Raw genomic sequence first — 15,428 nt, forward strand, 5'->3', positions numbered from 1 at the left:
TCTGTTTTGGAAGTGTGGGGTTGGGCATGTGAACAGCATAGCTTGCCTAACAAAGCTGATTGTGCATAACTAAGGCCTCGCCACTGGGAACATTAGTCTAGTGGAAGACATTGATATTAAATTTAAATTTTTTTAAAATTTTATTTACAGTGTGGTAACAGGCCCTTCCGGCCTAATGAGTCCACACCGCCCATTTTTAAACCCCAAATTAACCTACCGGTACGTCTTCAGAATGTGAGAGGAAACCGGAGCAGCCGGCGGAAACCCACGCAGACACGGGAGAACGTACAAACTCCTTACAGACAGTGACGGGAATCGAACCCCAATCACTGGTGCTGTAATAGCATCGCACTAACCACTACGCTACTGTACCGTGTTGGAAGGCTTGGCAGAGACATATTTTCTGTACCTTGAGAGGCTTGCTCTAGGTAGTCTTGGTCATTGCTGATTCCTGGCCTCCAAATGATCAGTGAGTTTTGTGCCAGGTCTGATGTCTTGATCTTCAAACCCTTTTCCTCAGTCGATGAAAAAATGTGCATTGAGGTGGTGGTGAAGGTGGCCAAGTGTAGGCTCTGATGATATGGGAAATGGTCCATATATTTCAGGGTCTTATCACGAAGCTTTATTGTTACAGGGTAGGGTAGGGTGGGGTGGGGCAACCGGGACAGGTTGGTAGAGCAACTTTGTCTTGTGGATGTTGAGTGTAAGGTCGATCCTCCTGTAAGGTTCAGGGAAATGTCGATGATGGCTTGGACTCATCACTGAGTTTACACAAATGCAAGCATGATCTCCATCCTGCAGCCCGACTACGGAAGTGTGGGTAACCTTGATTCTGCTGTGTTATTGCCACAGGTTGAACGATTTCCCATTAGTTCTGAAGAACTAATCTTCAGAACTAATCACAATATTACCAGCAGTTGTGTTAGTTTGTGATTATGAAATTCAACACTACTAAACAATAATTGCCTTTCTTTCAAATGTAGTTGCAAAGCCAAACTCATGTGTTTTATTCTGTGAGATTTCAATTCTTTATCCTCTGCAGAGAACAAGGAATGACACAGAGAGTGAAATGTTCTCTCAGAGACAGAGAAAGCTGGGGTGGGAAAACTTGACATCACTATTGCCCTGACCCAGGGTGCTGGTTTTTGTTTGTCATCCATGCAGAGAGGACTCCAGGCATGACTGCTGCCAGCAGGGGTAGCAGGTATGGTAGTAGTGTGTGGATGCAAAATCCCTGGCAGTACTGTCGCGAGATTGTCACTGCATTGCCAGCAGAAGTGGGCGGGCATTAAAGAGATGGAAGACATCAAAGGATCAGGAAATGTTGAGTACAATCTTTTCTACAAGTTGGGTGGAGAACTGAGAATGAATGTAGAAATAGAACAGTACAGCACAGGAACAGGCCCTTCAGCCCACGATGTTGTGCTGAACTATTTAAATTAGTAATCTAATGCCCAATTAAACTAGTCCCTTCTACCTACACAATGTCCATATACTTCCATTTCCTGCACATTCATGTGTCTATCCAAGAGTCTCTTGAACACAGCACAGTAGTGTAGCGGTTAGCATAACGCTATTACAGCACCAGCGACCTAGGTTCAATTCCTGCCACTGTCTGTAAGGAGTTTGTACATTCTCCATGTGTGTCTGCGTGGGTTTCTTCCGGGTGCTCTGGTTTCCTCACACATTCCAAAGACGTATGGGTTAGGAGCTGCGGGCATGGTATGTAGGTGCCAGAAGAGTGGAAGCACTTGCGGGCTGCCCCCCAGCACATTCTCAGTAATGCAAAAAGACACATTTCACTGTGTGTTTTGATGTACATGTGACTAATAAATAAATATCTTATATATCTTATCTATTGTGCTTGAATGTGTTGATGACTGGTAAGTCCACTCCTTGAGAGCGAGTGATGATCGATGTGACATTCAGACGGAACATCTTTAGGTCTTGAAAAGCAAGAAAATCACAGATGCTGGAAATCTGAAATAAAAACAAAATGCTGGAAATACTCAGCAGATCAAGCAGTATCTTTGGAAAGAGAAACAGAATTAATGTTTTAAGATGAATATCCCTTCCCCGGCCTCTCTGATACTTAAAACCAACTTGTTTTCTCTCTTTCCCAGTTCTGACAAATGGTCTCCATTTCCTTTCCTGCCTAAGTCTGACTTCAGGCTGGGGGGAGCATTGCAGCCAAGCAAGGAGAGGGGAGACAACAGCTTCCTTCATTGCTTGCCCTAAAAGCCACCCAACGCCAACCCTCACAGGCAGCCTGTCTGCACTGAGCCAAGGGCAATTAATTGCTCTGTGGGTTCCATGAGAGGGCAGGGGTTTGTCCTAGGTTTCTAGAACCCTAGCACTGCTAGTATTGCACCTCTTTATTTATAGTGCTACAATGACCCCTTTTAGTGCAGATTCCAGTGCTTTCTCTTTGTACGCTTCCTGAGGTGTTGATGAATTTATGTTTGTGCATGAAGGGTAAAAAGCAGGCTGTCTACCGAGAGCTCTTCAAGTTGGATCCTTCATGTTGGCCATAGTTTAACCTCTTACTTAACTCTTTACTAACTTAAGAAGAAGAGTGAGATCAAAGAGACCATTGCCTCCATGTTGGACACTGGAACATGTCATTCCTTGTTTTCTCTTGTACTACCTCAATGCACTGTTGTAATGAAATCTGTGTGGATGGCATGCAAAACAAGTTTTTCACTGTACCTTGGTACATGTGACAATAATAAACCAATTCCAATTCCTTCGAACATCACCAAGGTGTCATCACATCTGTTGTGTGTTGAATGTTTTGTGTTATTATATTGTGATAAATATAGTAACTCTCATTTCTTTTTGAACCAATAAACCGGTCTATTCCTTGACCCTTTTTGATTTTTAGAAGGAATTAAAATCATAGGACACAGAACAAAACTCTGCACCTGAATAACTTTTAGAAGTTTGCAGCAGCCCCACTCCTAAGGTAACCAATGGGATAAAATAAATGATTTGAAATGATTTATTATATGATATTAGTAGCAAGCACATTTTTGTGGATGTTAGAAAAGACATTAGGCAAAAAGGAATGGAAAATTAAATGAATAGGTTGGATGAAAGATTGGAAAGCAGGCTCACGTTGAGCGTAACTACCAACAATGGTCAGTGCCTCAGATTCAACACAATGCTATGTAATGAGTGCTATTGAATTCCTTTGGGTGCCAGTTTAGCCCTGTGAAATAATAGACATAGGAATTCTATTTGATAACTAAATTATTAAAATATGAAGTATTCTACAGCCACATGAAGGACAAAAGTAAATCAAGCAGCGGGATTAGGTCAAGATGCACAAGAATAACAATATCTTGCATTAATGTGGCAACATTAATGCAGTAAAATCTCCCAAAAGCTTTATCTAAGAAAACTTGACACAAAGCCACAGAGTGAGCAGACAGGACCAGATGGCCACAAGTTTGGTTACACGGGTCTGTTTTAAGGAGTGTCTGAAAGGATGGAGGTAGACAGGAGGAGAGTTTTAGGGAGGGAATTCCAGTGTTCAGGTCTTGGCAACTGAAGGCACAGCTGCCACTGGTGGAGCGATTCGCTTCAAGAATGTTCATGCTTCAGAACTGGAAAGATCACATAGGTCTTGAAGATTTGTAGGGACTGTTGTGTATGTGCACTATGTAATATTGATCTGTGGACAATAATTGAGACACAAGAAATTCTGCAGATGCTGGAATCTGGAGCAATACACAAAAAGTCTGGAGGAACTCAGCAGGTCAGGCAGCATCTATGGAAGGAAATAAACAGTCGATGTTTCGGGCCAAGACCCCTCATCAGGACTGGAAAGGAAAAGGGCAGAAGCCAGAATAAGGAGGTGGGGGGGAGGGGGAGGCGCACACATAGGCAGGGGATAGGTGAGTTCAGGTGATAGGCAAGTCCAGGTGAGAGTGGGAAGGGAGGTGGGTGGGGGGTGGGGGGGGAGAGATGTTGTAATAGGCTGAGAGGTGACTGGTAGAAGAGGCAAATGGCTAAAGAAGAAGGAATCTGGTAGGAGAGGGCAGTGGACCATGGAATAAAGGATGGAAGTGGGGAGGAGAGGAGATGGGCAGGTTATCAAGGGGAAGGGAGCCACAGGAATAAGGGAAGACAAAGGAGTTGGGGGAGGGGAAGTAAAGGAAGGGATGGGGTTACTGGAAGTTAGAGAAATCGATGTTGAGGCAATTATGAAATTGTTGCTTTAGCGTTGTCACCCCTTTAAGAATTGTTTTATGTGCCTAACTGCTAGTGAGCATTGCGGATACTCACTAGCTAGTGAATATTGTGCATACTCACAAACAGTGCTATGATCATCACCAAGTAATTCTAATGCACGGGAGCACAAGAGAATGCAGAGAGTAGTGGACACAGCTCAGCCCATCATGGGCACAGCCCTCTCCACCTTTGAAAGTGTCTTCATGAAGGGCTGCCTCAAGAAGGTGGTATCTATCATCAAGGATCCCCACCATCCAGGTCATGCCCTCTTCTGACCACTACCATCAGGCAGGAGGTACATCTCACCAGGTTTAGGAACAGGTACTTTCCTATAGCCATTAGGTTCTTGAACTGATCTGCACAACCCTAACCCTACCTCAGCAATGGAACACTACCGACTCTACCCTGGACTTGTTTCTAATTGTGTTTTTGCACTAATGTCTTGTTTCGCACAGTCTTTTTGTTCACCGTCTTGTTAATTTACGTACAATTTATGTATAATTTATGTTCTCTGTGTTGTCTGATTCTATGTGCCTGTGACACTGCTGCAAAAAAAGTTTTTCATTGTACCTGTACCTCACTGTACTTGTGCACATGACAATAAACTCAACTTTAAATTTTAAACTTTATTCATAATAAAAAATATATACAAGGTTAGAGTCAGATCCGTCATGGTCTTATTAAACAGTAGAACAGATTTGTAGAACTCCCTACTGAAGTTGAGGACTACTGCACACAAATCTGGTGATCCTGACCTGTACAAGAAATCGAGATATGACCTTCAGAAAGCTATCAGGAATGCCAAGAGGCAATACCGACTCAGAATAGAGTCCCTGACCAGCCATCAGTTATGGCAGGGCTTACATGCCATAACAGGCTACATGAAGACGGGCTGCATAGTTAACAACAATCCCTTCCTGATGAGCTTAACACATTCTATGCATGTTTTGAACAGAAGGGAAGTGGATTGTCACCACCCACCCTGACAGCCTCCAATGCAGCTGAACCCGTGGTCACCGTTGAGGACGTAAGATCAGTCTTCCAGAGAGTGAACACGAGGAAAGCATCTGGCCCTGATGGTATCCCTGACTGTGTGCTCAGATCTTGTGCTGATCAGCTGGCAGAAGTATTTGCAGGCATACTTAACCTCTCCCTGCTTCAATCTCAGGTTCCCACCTGTTTTAAGAAGACCACAATCATCCTGGTACCAAAGAAAAGCAAGGTAACATGCCTCAATGACTACCGACCAGTGGCTCTGACATCTACCATCATGAAGTGCTTTGAGAGGCTGGTCATGGCACGCATCAACTCCAGCCTTCCAGGCAATCTCGACCCACTGCAATTCGCCTATCGTCGAAACAGGTCTACAGCAGATGCCATCTCCCTGGCCCTACACTCAGCTCTGGAGCATCTGGACAGTGAAGACACATATGTTAGACTATTGTTTATTGACTACAGCTCTGCCTTCAATACAATAATCCCTAGCAAACTTGTCACCAAATTCCGAGACCTAGGACTCAACACCTCCCTCCGTAACTGGATCCTTGACTTTCTAACAAACAGACCACAATCAGGGAGGATAGGCAGCAATACCTCCAGCACGATTATTCTCAACACTGGTGCCCCACAAGGCTGCGTCCTCAGCCCTCTACTTTACTCCCTATACACTCATGACTGTGTGGCCAGATTCTGCTCTAACTCCATCTACAAGTTTGCAGATGATACCAGCGTTGTAGGCCGTATCTCAAACAGCGATGAGTCAGAGTACAGGAAGGAGATAGAGAGCTTAGTGGCATGGTGTCATGACAACAACCTTTCCCTCAATGGCAACAAAACAAAAGCCATTGACTTCAGGAAAGGGGGCGGTGTACATGCACCTGTCTACATCAATGGTGCTGAGATCAAGAGGGTTGGGAGCTTCAAGTTCCTGGGAGTGAACATCACCAACAGCCTGTCCTGGTCAAATCACGTAGATGCCACAGCCAAGAAAGCTCAACAGCACCTCTACTTCCTCAGGAGGCTGAAGAAATTCGGTATGTCCCCTTTGACACTCACCAACTTTTATCAATGCACCATAGAAAGCATCCTATCTGGATGCATCACGGCTTGGTATGGCAACTGCTCTGCCCAGGACTGCAAGAAACTGCAGAGGGCTGTGGACACAGCCCAGTGCGTCACGGAAACCAGCCTCCCCTCCTTGGTCTTTACACCTCGCTGCCTTGGCGAAGCAGCCAGCATAATCAAAGACCCCACCCACCCAGGTCATTCTCTCTTCTCTCCTCTTCCATCAGGTAGCAGATACAGGAGCCTGAGGGCACGTACCACCAGGCTTAAGGACAGCTTCTACCCCACTGTGATAAGACTATTGAACGGTTCCCTTATACGATGAGATGGACTATGATCTCACGATCTACCTTGTTGTGACCTTGCACCTTATTGCACTGCACTTTCTCTGTAGATGTGACAGTTTACTCTGTACTATTACTGTTTTTGCCTGTACTACCTCAATGCACTCTGTACTAACTCAATGTAACTGCACTGTGAAATGAATTGACCTGTACGATCGGTATGCAAGACAAGTTTTTCAATGTACCTCAGTACCAGTGACAATAATAAACCAATACCAATACCAACTTGACTTGATCTGCTTTTAGAGACATGGGAATGCTGGAGTATTGCTCGAGCTGATTATGAGAAGTGAATTCCATCAAGTAAATGACCTGAATGTCAGCTGGGTGCAGTGAGCACATTATGAGTTGGGCTAAGATCGACACCAGAAGAGAAATTGCCAGTGCAAAACCTGGAATAATAGAGTGGATTAAGAATGTTTTAAAAAGATTGGGACTGCCAGGGGGAATAGGGGTAGGAACAAGAGCAGGGCACTTGGCTCTTCAAATTAGTTCTATTGTTTAACAAGACCATGACGGATCTGACTGTAACCTTGTATATATTCTTCATTATGAATAAAGTTTATTTTTGAAATAAATAAATCTTAATTCCACAGTCCTTCTGTCCTAATGCAGGGTTTCAACCTGAAATGTCGACAATTCCTTTCCCCCCCACAGATGCCAGTCAACCTGCTGAGTTCCTCCAGCAGACTGTTTGTTGTTCTTTAATTCCACATTCTTGTCTACTACCAATGAGATTTCACTCCCTTGAACTGAACTGAACCCAAAAGGGGAATGAAAATGGAAAAAAAAACTGCAGGTCCTGGAAAGCTGAAATAAAAGCAGCAAATGCTGGAAACACTCAGCAAGGCAGCAAGAATCTGTGGAAAGAGAAACAGTTAATTTTTCAGGTCCAGGACCCTTCATCTGAATTGGGAAAGAAGGAAAAAGCAAGTTAGTTTAGGTAGCAGGGAAGGTGGGTGAGTGAATGAAATGTCTCTGCAGGGTGACACCAGATGACATAATGTCATAGTTAAGGTCAGAGTAAGTTTCTTTGTCTGTGTAATGTGTTCTAATAGTCAGGCTGTGGGACATGCCCAGCAAGCCAAACTATATGAAAAAAAGAGAAGAATAATTGAAGCAAAATGATGATAACAGGCAGCCATGGCCAGTTCTAATACAAACGGAAAAAAGAGAGTAATTTATCTCAAGTTGGAAAATACAATACTGAATCCTACAGGCTCGACATGCCCAGTTGGAAGATGAGGAGGCCTCAGACGGAAAGGTCAGACTGGAAGTGGTGTGGAGAATTAAAGTGGCAGACAACAGAAAGCTAGGGGCTGTCCCTGTGGACGGATAAGATATCTTTATTAGTCACATGTACATTGAAACACACAGTGAAATGCATTTTTTGTGTAGAGTGTTCTGGGGGCAGCCCGCAAGTGTCACCACCCTTCTGGTGCCAACATAGCATGCCCACAACTTCCTAACCCATACGTCTTTGGAATGTGGGAGGAAACCGGAGCACCCAGAGGAAACCCACGCAGACACGGGGAGAACATACAAACTCCTTACAGACAGCGGCCGGAATTGAACCCGGGTCGCTGGCGCTGTAATAGCATTATGCTAACTGCTACACTACTGTGCCTACCCTGAACACAGGTGTTCCAGAAAGTGGTCACCCAATGTGTTTGTTTTCTCCACACTGTGAACACTGAATGTGTTACACTATTGGAAGAAGTGTAACTGAAGTGTTGTTTCATCTGGAAGAACTGTTTGAGTTCCTCAATGGTGGGAAAGGGAGAGGTGAAAGATCAGGAGCTGCATGTCTTGCAGTTGCACAGGAAAGTGCCATAAGAAGGGGAGTGGTTCATGTGGACTAAAAAGCGGACAAGGGAGTCACAAAGTGAACGGTCCTTTTGAAATGCTGAAAGTGGAGGGAAGAGGAAAATGTGTTTGGTAGTGAAATTTGGTTGAAGCTGGGGAAAATTAAGGACAATGATTTGCTGAATGCAGAAGCAAGCAGAGTGAAGGTGAGGACCAGTGAAGCTCTTTCCTTCTCTGTCCAAGAGAGAGGGTGAGAGTGGAGGTACAGGAAATAGATGAGATGTGGTCAAAAGTTCTGTCCCATTGATCCATTATCCCACCTTCTCTGTAATTTAAAACTGATTTGTGTTCACTTTCCCAGTTCTGATTAAGTGTCTTCGACCTGAAACATTAAGTCGCAGGGAAGCTGGGGAAGGGATGTTCAACTTAAAGCACTAACTCTGACTTTCTTTCCACGGATGCTGCCTAAGCTGCTGAATTCCTGTTTTATTTCAGATTTCTATCCCCTGCAAAATGTACTTTCAAGCACTAAAATAGCTTATCTGGTTACTTGCAGGAGTGTTGTTATGTGCAAATTGTTTGTTGTATCTCTAATATTGCAACAGGAAGCACCCTGCAAAAATTATTTTACTGGGGGGGGGGGAATAGTATCTGGGGGCACCCTGAGAAAGGCGCTATAACAATGCAATTCCCTCTCTTCTTGGCGGGAACACGCTCCGCATGAACCACGTGTCTCCCCTTCCCCTCACTCGAGGACCAACCGGAAATCCCAGCGTGCTGCGCAGCGCTACAATGGCGGCCAGCTACTTGCAGTTACTGGAGCTAACAGCGGGATGAGGTTGGAATCGAGGGGGAGATTGTTTTTGTGTTCGCCTTCTCGGACTCTAATCCTTAGCGTAGCTGAGCACTCTCTGTCTGATTTCCTTCAATGAAATTATTGAAGCGCTGAGTGCGGCTGGAGAGAGTTTTTGTGTGTGTCTGTGTGACCAGGCTCGATGGGGCAGTAAGGACGTGGGCCCCGAGTGTGCCCTGCCAAATAGTGAGTATCCACTGTCGCCTATGCAAGGACAAGGGGTTGCGCCTGCGCATTAGCTGGCAAGCGCCGCTTCCTGCTAAATCGTGGTCCACTGTACAGTGACTGGGAATGAAGTTACCTCCTGCCGTCCATCAACATTTTACAAATAAGAAAACTTTAGGTATTGAGTTTCCCACCCTCTTTTATTCTTAATGTGAATACTGATATGTGAAATAGCTAATTTCTAAACCATTTAATAAAAATGAGGCATTTTTTGTTATTTTCAAGCATTATGTACCCGCCTGCTATTGTTGATAAATTGTTTTGTTGATTTTAATGCACTTTATTGACTGAGAAAATTAAAATGCTGGGATGAAAACGTGGATTTTTCCTTCGATTTCGACCTTGCCGGCTTTAGAACCAATAATAAATTATTGGGTCAGCTTCTAGTTTACAAGTCTTGTCATTCTTTCAGACATTGACATATTTTTGTGTCTTTCCAAAATTCCTATCATTATCAGTATTTCATGAATTCCTATGATAATTTCCCAGTAGTTGCATTTTTTCCATGTTATCTTTTAAGAATTCTTTATTTATGCTTATCTTTCTATTAGTTTATTTTGGTTAATTTACCAACACAGTTATTCATAGTCCTAGTTGTACAGCACAGAAATGGGCTGCCACCTCTGGCAGTGCATTCCAGCTATCAACAATACTGTGTAAAGAAAAACTAACCTCAACATTTCCCCTTTAAAACTCCTTTCTCTCACCTCACCTGAAACCTCTGTCCTCTTGTTTTTGATACTACAGTGAGAAAAAGATTTTCATTATCTACCTTATCTGTGCCTCTTAGAATCTTATATACTACTCTCGAGTCACCCCTTGGCTTCCTTCACTCCAGGATAAACAAGCCCAGCCTAAAAAATTTCTCCACATAAATAAAGTCCTCTGAACCAGGTAACATCCTGGTGAATCTCCGCTGCACTCTCTCCAGCTCGATCACATTTTTCCTGTAATGTGGTGACAAGAAATGCACGCAATACTCCAAGTGCAGCCTATCTAGTATTTTGTGAAATTGCAACATAACACCCCAACACTTTTATGCCCTGACCTATGAAGTTATCCATGCCGTATGCCTTCTTCACCACCCTATCCATCCATGTTACCGTTTTCAGGGAACAATAGACTTGGACCCCTAGGTCTCTATGTTGAACGTTCCTTAGTGCCCTACCGTTTATTGTATATATCTTACCCTTATTTGACTTCCCAGAATATATCAACTCTCACTTGTCAGGATTAAATTCCATCTGTAATGCTCTGCCCAACTTTCCATCTGATCCCTATCCTGCTGTAGCCTTGGACAATCTTCGTCGCTATCTACAACGTCATCAATTTTTGTGTCATCAAACTTGCTAATCATTCCTCCTGCCTTGGCCATTTGTTATCTACTTTGAAAGAATGGTTCACTCCAGCTTCTTAAGTTCTGTGCTGCAATTGCCAAAAGGAAATTGTTAATGTAAACTTGCCTATCTTTTGAATACATCTTAGATGAAAGATCAAATGATGGGGATAAAACAGCAAATGTATTGCAGGTTTGCAGAATATATACAGTGGCATGCAAAAGTTTGGGCACCCTTGGTCAAAATTTCTGTTACTGTGAATAGCTAAGCGAGTAAAAGATGACCTGATTTCCAGAAGGCATAAAGTTAAAGATGACACATTTCTTTAATATTTTAAGTAAGATTACTTTTTTATTTCCATCTTTTACAGTTTCGAAATAACAAAAAAGGAAAAGGGCTCGAAGCAAAAGTTTGGGCACCCTGCATGGTCAGTAATTAGTAACACCCCCTTTGGCAAGTATCACAGCTTGTGAACGCTTTCTGCAGCCAGCTAAGAGTCTTTCAATTCTTGTTTGGGGGATTTTTGCCTATTCTTCCTTCCAAAACGCTTTTAGTTCTGTGAGATTCTTAGATCATTATGCATGCCCTGCTCTTTTGAGGTTTATCCGTAGATTTTTGAGGATGTTTAGGCCGTGGGACTGTGAGGGCCATGGCAAAACCTTCAGCTTGTGCCTCGAGGTAGTCCATTGTGTATTTTGAGGTGTGTTTCGGATCGTTATCCTGTTGTAGAAGCCATCCTCTTTTCATCTTCAGCTTTTTTTTTTACAGATGGTGTGATGTTTGCTTCCAGAACATGTTGGTATTTAATTGAATTCATCCTTCCCTCTACCAGTGAAATGTTCCCTGTGCCACTGGCTGCAACACAAGCCCAAAGCATGATCGATCCACCCCCGTGCTTAACAGTTGGAGAGGTGTTCTTTTCATGAAATTCTGCACCCTTTTTTCTCCAAACTTTCCTGCATCCTCACCACAAAATTCAGCGTCAGAAGTTTGCACAGGAACATTTAAACAAGCCTGATGCATTTTGGAAACACGTCCTGTGGACTGATGAAGTTAAAATAGAACTTTCTGGTCGCAATGAGCAAAGGTATGTTTGGAGAAAAAAGGGTGCAGAATTTCATGAAAAGAACACCTCTCCAACTGTTAAGCACGGGTGGATTGATCATGCTTTGGGCTTGTGTTGCAGCCAGTGGCAAGGGGAACATTTCACTGGTAGAGGGAAGAATGAATTCAGTTAAATACCAGCAAGTTCTGGAAGCAAATATCACACCGTCTGTAAAAAAAAAGCTGAGGATGAAGAGAGGATGGCTTCTACAACAGGACAATGATCCTAAACACACCTCAAAATCCACAATGGACTACCTCAAGAGGCAAACGCTGAACGTTTTGTCATGGCCCTCACAGTCCCCCGACCTAAACATCATCGAAAATCTATGGATAGACCTCAAAAGAGCAGTGCATGCAAGACGGCCCAAGAATCTAACAGAACTAGAAGTCTTTTGCAAGGAAGAATGGGTGAAAGTCCCTCAAACAAGAATTGAAAGACTCTTAGCTGGCTACAGAAAGCGTTTACAAGCTGTGATACCTGCTAGAGGGGGTGTTACTAAGTACTGACCATGCAGGGTGCCCAAACTTTTGCATCGGGCCCTTTTCCTTTTTTGTTATTTTGAAACTGTAAAAGATGGAAATAAAAAAGTAATCTTGCTTAAAATATTAAAGAAACATATCATCTTTAACTTTATGCCTTTTGGAAATCAGGTCGTCTTTTACTTGCTTAGCTGTTCACAATAACAGAAATTTTGACCAGGGGTTCCCAAACTTTTGTATGTCACTGTATGCTTATCCAAAAAACTTTTAGTTATACAGCATGGAAACAGGCTCCTCGACCCAACTTGTCTATGCCAACCAAGGTGTCTACCTGAACTAGTCTCATTTGCATGCGTTTAGCCCATATCTCTCTAAACCTTTCCTATCCATATGTATCCAGATGTCTTTTAAACATTGCAGTTGTATCCTCTACTACTTTCTCTGGCAGCTCATTCCACATACCGTCCATGCTCTGTGTGGGGAAAACGTTGCCCCTCGAGTCCCCATTAAATCTTTCCCCTCTAACCATAAATCTAATGCCCTCTACTTTCAGACTCCCCTGCCATGTGGGGAAAAGAAAGACTGTGATCTATGCCTTATCTATGCCCCTCGTGATTTTGTATACCTCCATAAGGTCACCCTTCAGCCTTGTACACTCCAGGAAAAACAGCCTCAGCCTATCCAGTCTCTCCTTATAACTCAAAACAGTGAATCTCAACATCCTTGTGAACCTTTTCTGCACCCTCACATCCTTCCTATAGCTAGGCAACCAGAACTGCACACAATACTTAAAGTGTGGTCTTGCCAATTTCTTGTACAACTGTAACATGACACCCCAGCTCTTCTTCTCAATTCCCTGACTGATAAGGCAGGCATGCCAAACGCTGCATTCATCACCCTGTCCACCTGTTTAGTCACTTTCAGGGAACTCGTATTTGTACCCTAAGGTCTCTCTGTTCTCAGCATGCTCCATGGTCCTATCATTTACTGTGCAAGTTTTGCCCTGGTTTATCTTCTCAAAATGCAACACTTTACACTTGCTATGCTAACATTTTCAGTCTGTCCTTTTCATTTGAGTTTGGAGACAAGCATGGATTTGATTAGTTTGGCTGGTAAAAAGGAATAGATTTTGCTTAGTCAGAGAAAGATGTTGCGTAAATGTCTGACAAAATGCTTAATAACTGTTGGGTGATATGGGAGATCATTGAAACAAAAATACACTAAGGAAGCTAGTGTCAATAAAAACAAGATGTGCAGTAGGAGTTGGGAGTTGTCTGTGTCAAAGATGATCAATAAGTTCTGAAAACAATAGTGGGTCTGTCAGTGGCAAAAGCAGAATTAAAATGTTGGCCCCACAGGTGCAGACTACGATATATGTTTTGACTTATGGTTCATATTTTTTTTGCTATATTGAATAACTAGTTCCTAGTTAGCATTGCCTCCTGTAGTACAGTTAGGGTTTTAACTGAATAACATCAATATTTAAAGAAGAAAGATATGTATTGCTTAGGAGAGGGCTGGTGTACTGTTCCTGAAACAGTTTTGTTTATTTGTAAGAATGTAGAAGACCGACGATGGAAAGGTTAGAGTGGAATGATGACATGAGGTAGGAGTGAAAGAAGAGTTGTTAGCACTGAGGATCATATTCGCACATGTATTCACACATTCATAAGGCTGTTTGTAACCTGTCAGCTTTATAAAATCAGTGTTAATTGTGAACCCACAGTGTCCATAACTGTTGCAAAGCTTCTAGATCTTGTTCATACAGTATCATGTAAATTTAATTTTAGCCTTTACTTTTAAGGGTGTGGTGTAATCTAGCAGCTGTAAATTTCATGCTGTTTGAATAGTTAAGACAAGCATGAAAACTAAGGACTGCATTTTCCAAAATGAATTTGTTAAAGAACATCTTTCAAAAGCATGGCTGTAAACAAACCAGGTTCTGTTGAACAGCAGGGCAGAGTCTAGGCAAGCAGTAGTGATAGGGGACTCTTTAGCGGCACAGACAGGCGTTTCTGTGGCCGTGAGCATGATGGTCTGTTGCCTCCCTGGTGCAAGGGTCAAGGATGTGTCTGAGCAGGCACAGAACATTCTTAAAGGGAAGGGTGAGCAGCCAGAGGTCGTGGTCCACGTTGGTGCTAAAGACAGAGGCAGGAAGAGAGACGAGGTCCTGCAAAGAGAATTTAGGGACTTCAATGGAAGGTTTAAAAAGCAGGATCTCTAGGGTGGTAATCTCAGGGTACTCCCCGTGCCATGTGCTAGTGAGGCAAGAAATAGGTTGTACAGTTAAATGTGTGGTTATGGGGCTGCTGCAGGAGAGAGGGCTTCATTGGGCCCTCTTCCAGGGCAGGGGGAAATTTTACGAGAAGGACAGATTGCTCCATAACTGGAGGAGCATCAATATCCTTGCAGGGAGGTTTACTAGTTCTACTTGGGAGGGTTTAAACTAGCATGGGAACCAAAGCAACAGGCCAGCAGGTGGAGGGATTGAGGGGAAGCTAGGGTTTAGGAGAAGTAAGCCTGATAGGAAAGACTGACAGGCCAAGTAAATGAACATGGTGGGACTGATGGGCTGAAGTGTGTTTCTTTCAATGCAAGGAGTATTTTGGTCATGCAGATGAACATGGAGCTGGATCAGTGCATGGAACTATGATGTTGTGGCCTTTACAGAGTTGGTTGAGAGAGGGACAGGACTGGCACCTGAAGGTGCTAGGGTTTTGATGCTTCTGATGTGACAGAGAGGGAAGTAAAAGAGAAAGAGGAGTTGCATTACTAATCAGGGAGAATGTTACAGTTGCACTCAGTGGACATTCTGAAGGGCTCATCCACTGAGACAATATGGGTAGAGCTCAAAATAAGAAAGCTGCAATCACTCTGGGTTTATTCTATAGGCTTCCCAATAGCCAGTGGGAGATAAAGGAATATGTAGATGCATTATGGAAAGATCTAAAAGCAACAGGGTGTCATAGTGGGTGA

The 15,428-nt window shown here is 43.3% G+C and overlaps 1 protein-coding gene across 6 annotated transcripts in view; it reads left to right on the forward strand.

Annotated features, from left to right (window-relative positions):
- Positions 1 to 9,222: 9,222 nt before the first annotated feature.
- Positions 9,223 to 15,428, forward strand: part of LOC127581574 (eyes absent homolog 3-like) — a 69,521-nt gene continuing 63,315 nt past the window's right edge. For 2 of the 6 annotated variants that reach the window (XM_052036044.1, XM_052036040.1), the window contains exon 1: positions 9,225 to 9,489. The gene's annotated coding sequence lies outside the window, so the exon portion shown is untranslated. Of the gene's footprint in view, positions 9,647 to 15,428 lie in introns of all 6 variants that reach the window. The other 4 variants (XM_052036043.1, XM_052036042.1, XM_052036041.1 and 1 more) reach the window with 3 other exon arrangements.

This window comes from Pristis pectinata, chromosome 22 (assembly GCF_009764475.1).
Source record: "Pristis pectinata isolate sPriPec2 chromosome 22, sPriPec2.1.pri, whole genome shotgun sequence".
Classification (NCBI taxonomy): domain Eukaryota; kingdom Metazoa; phylum Chordata; class Chondrichthyes; order Rhinopristiformes; family Pristidae; genus Pristis; species Pristis pectinata.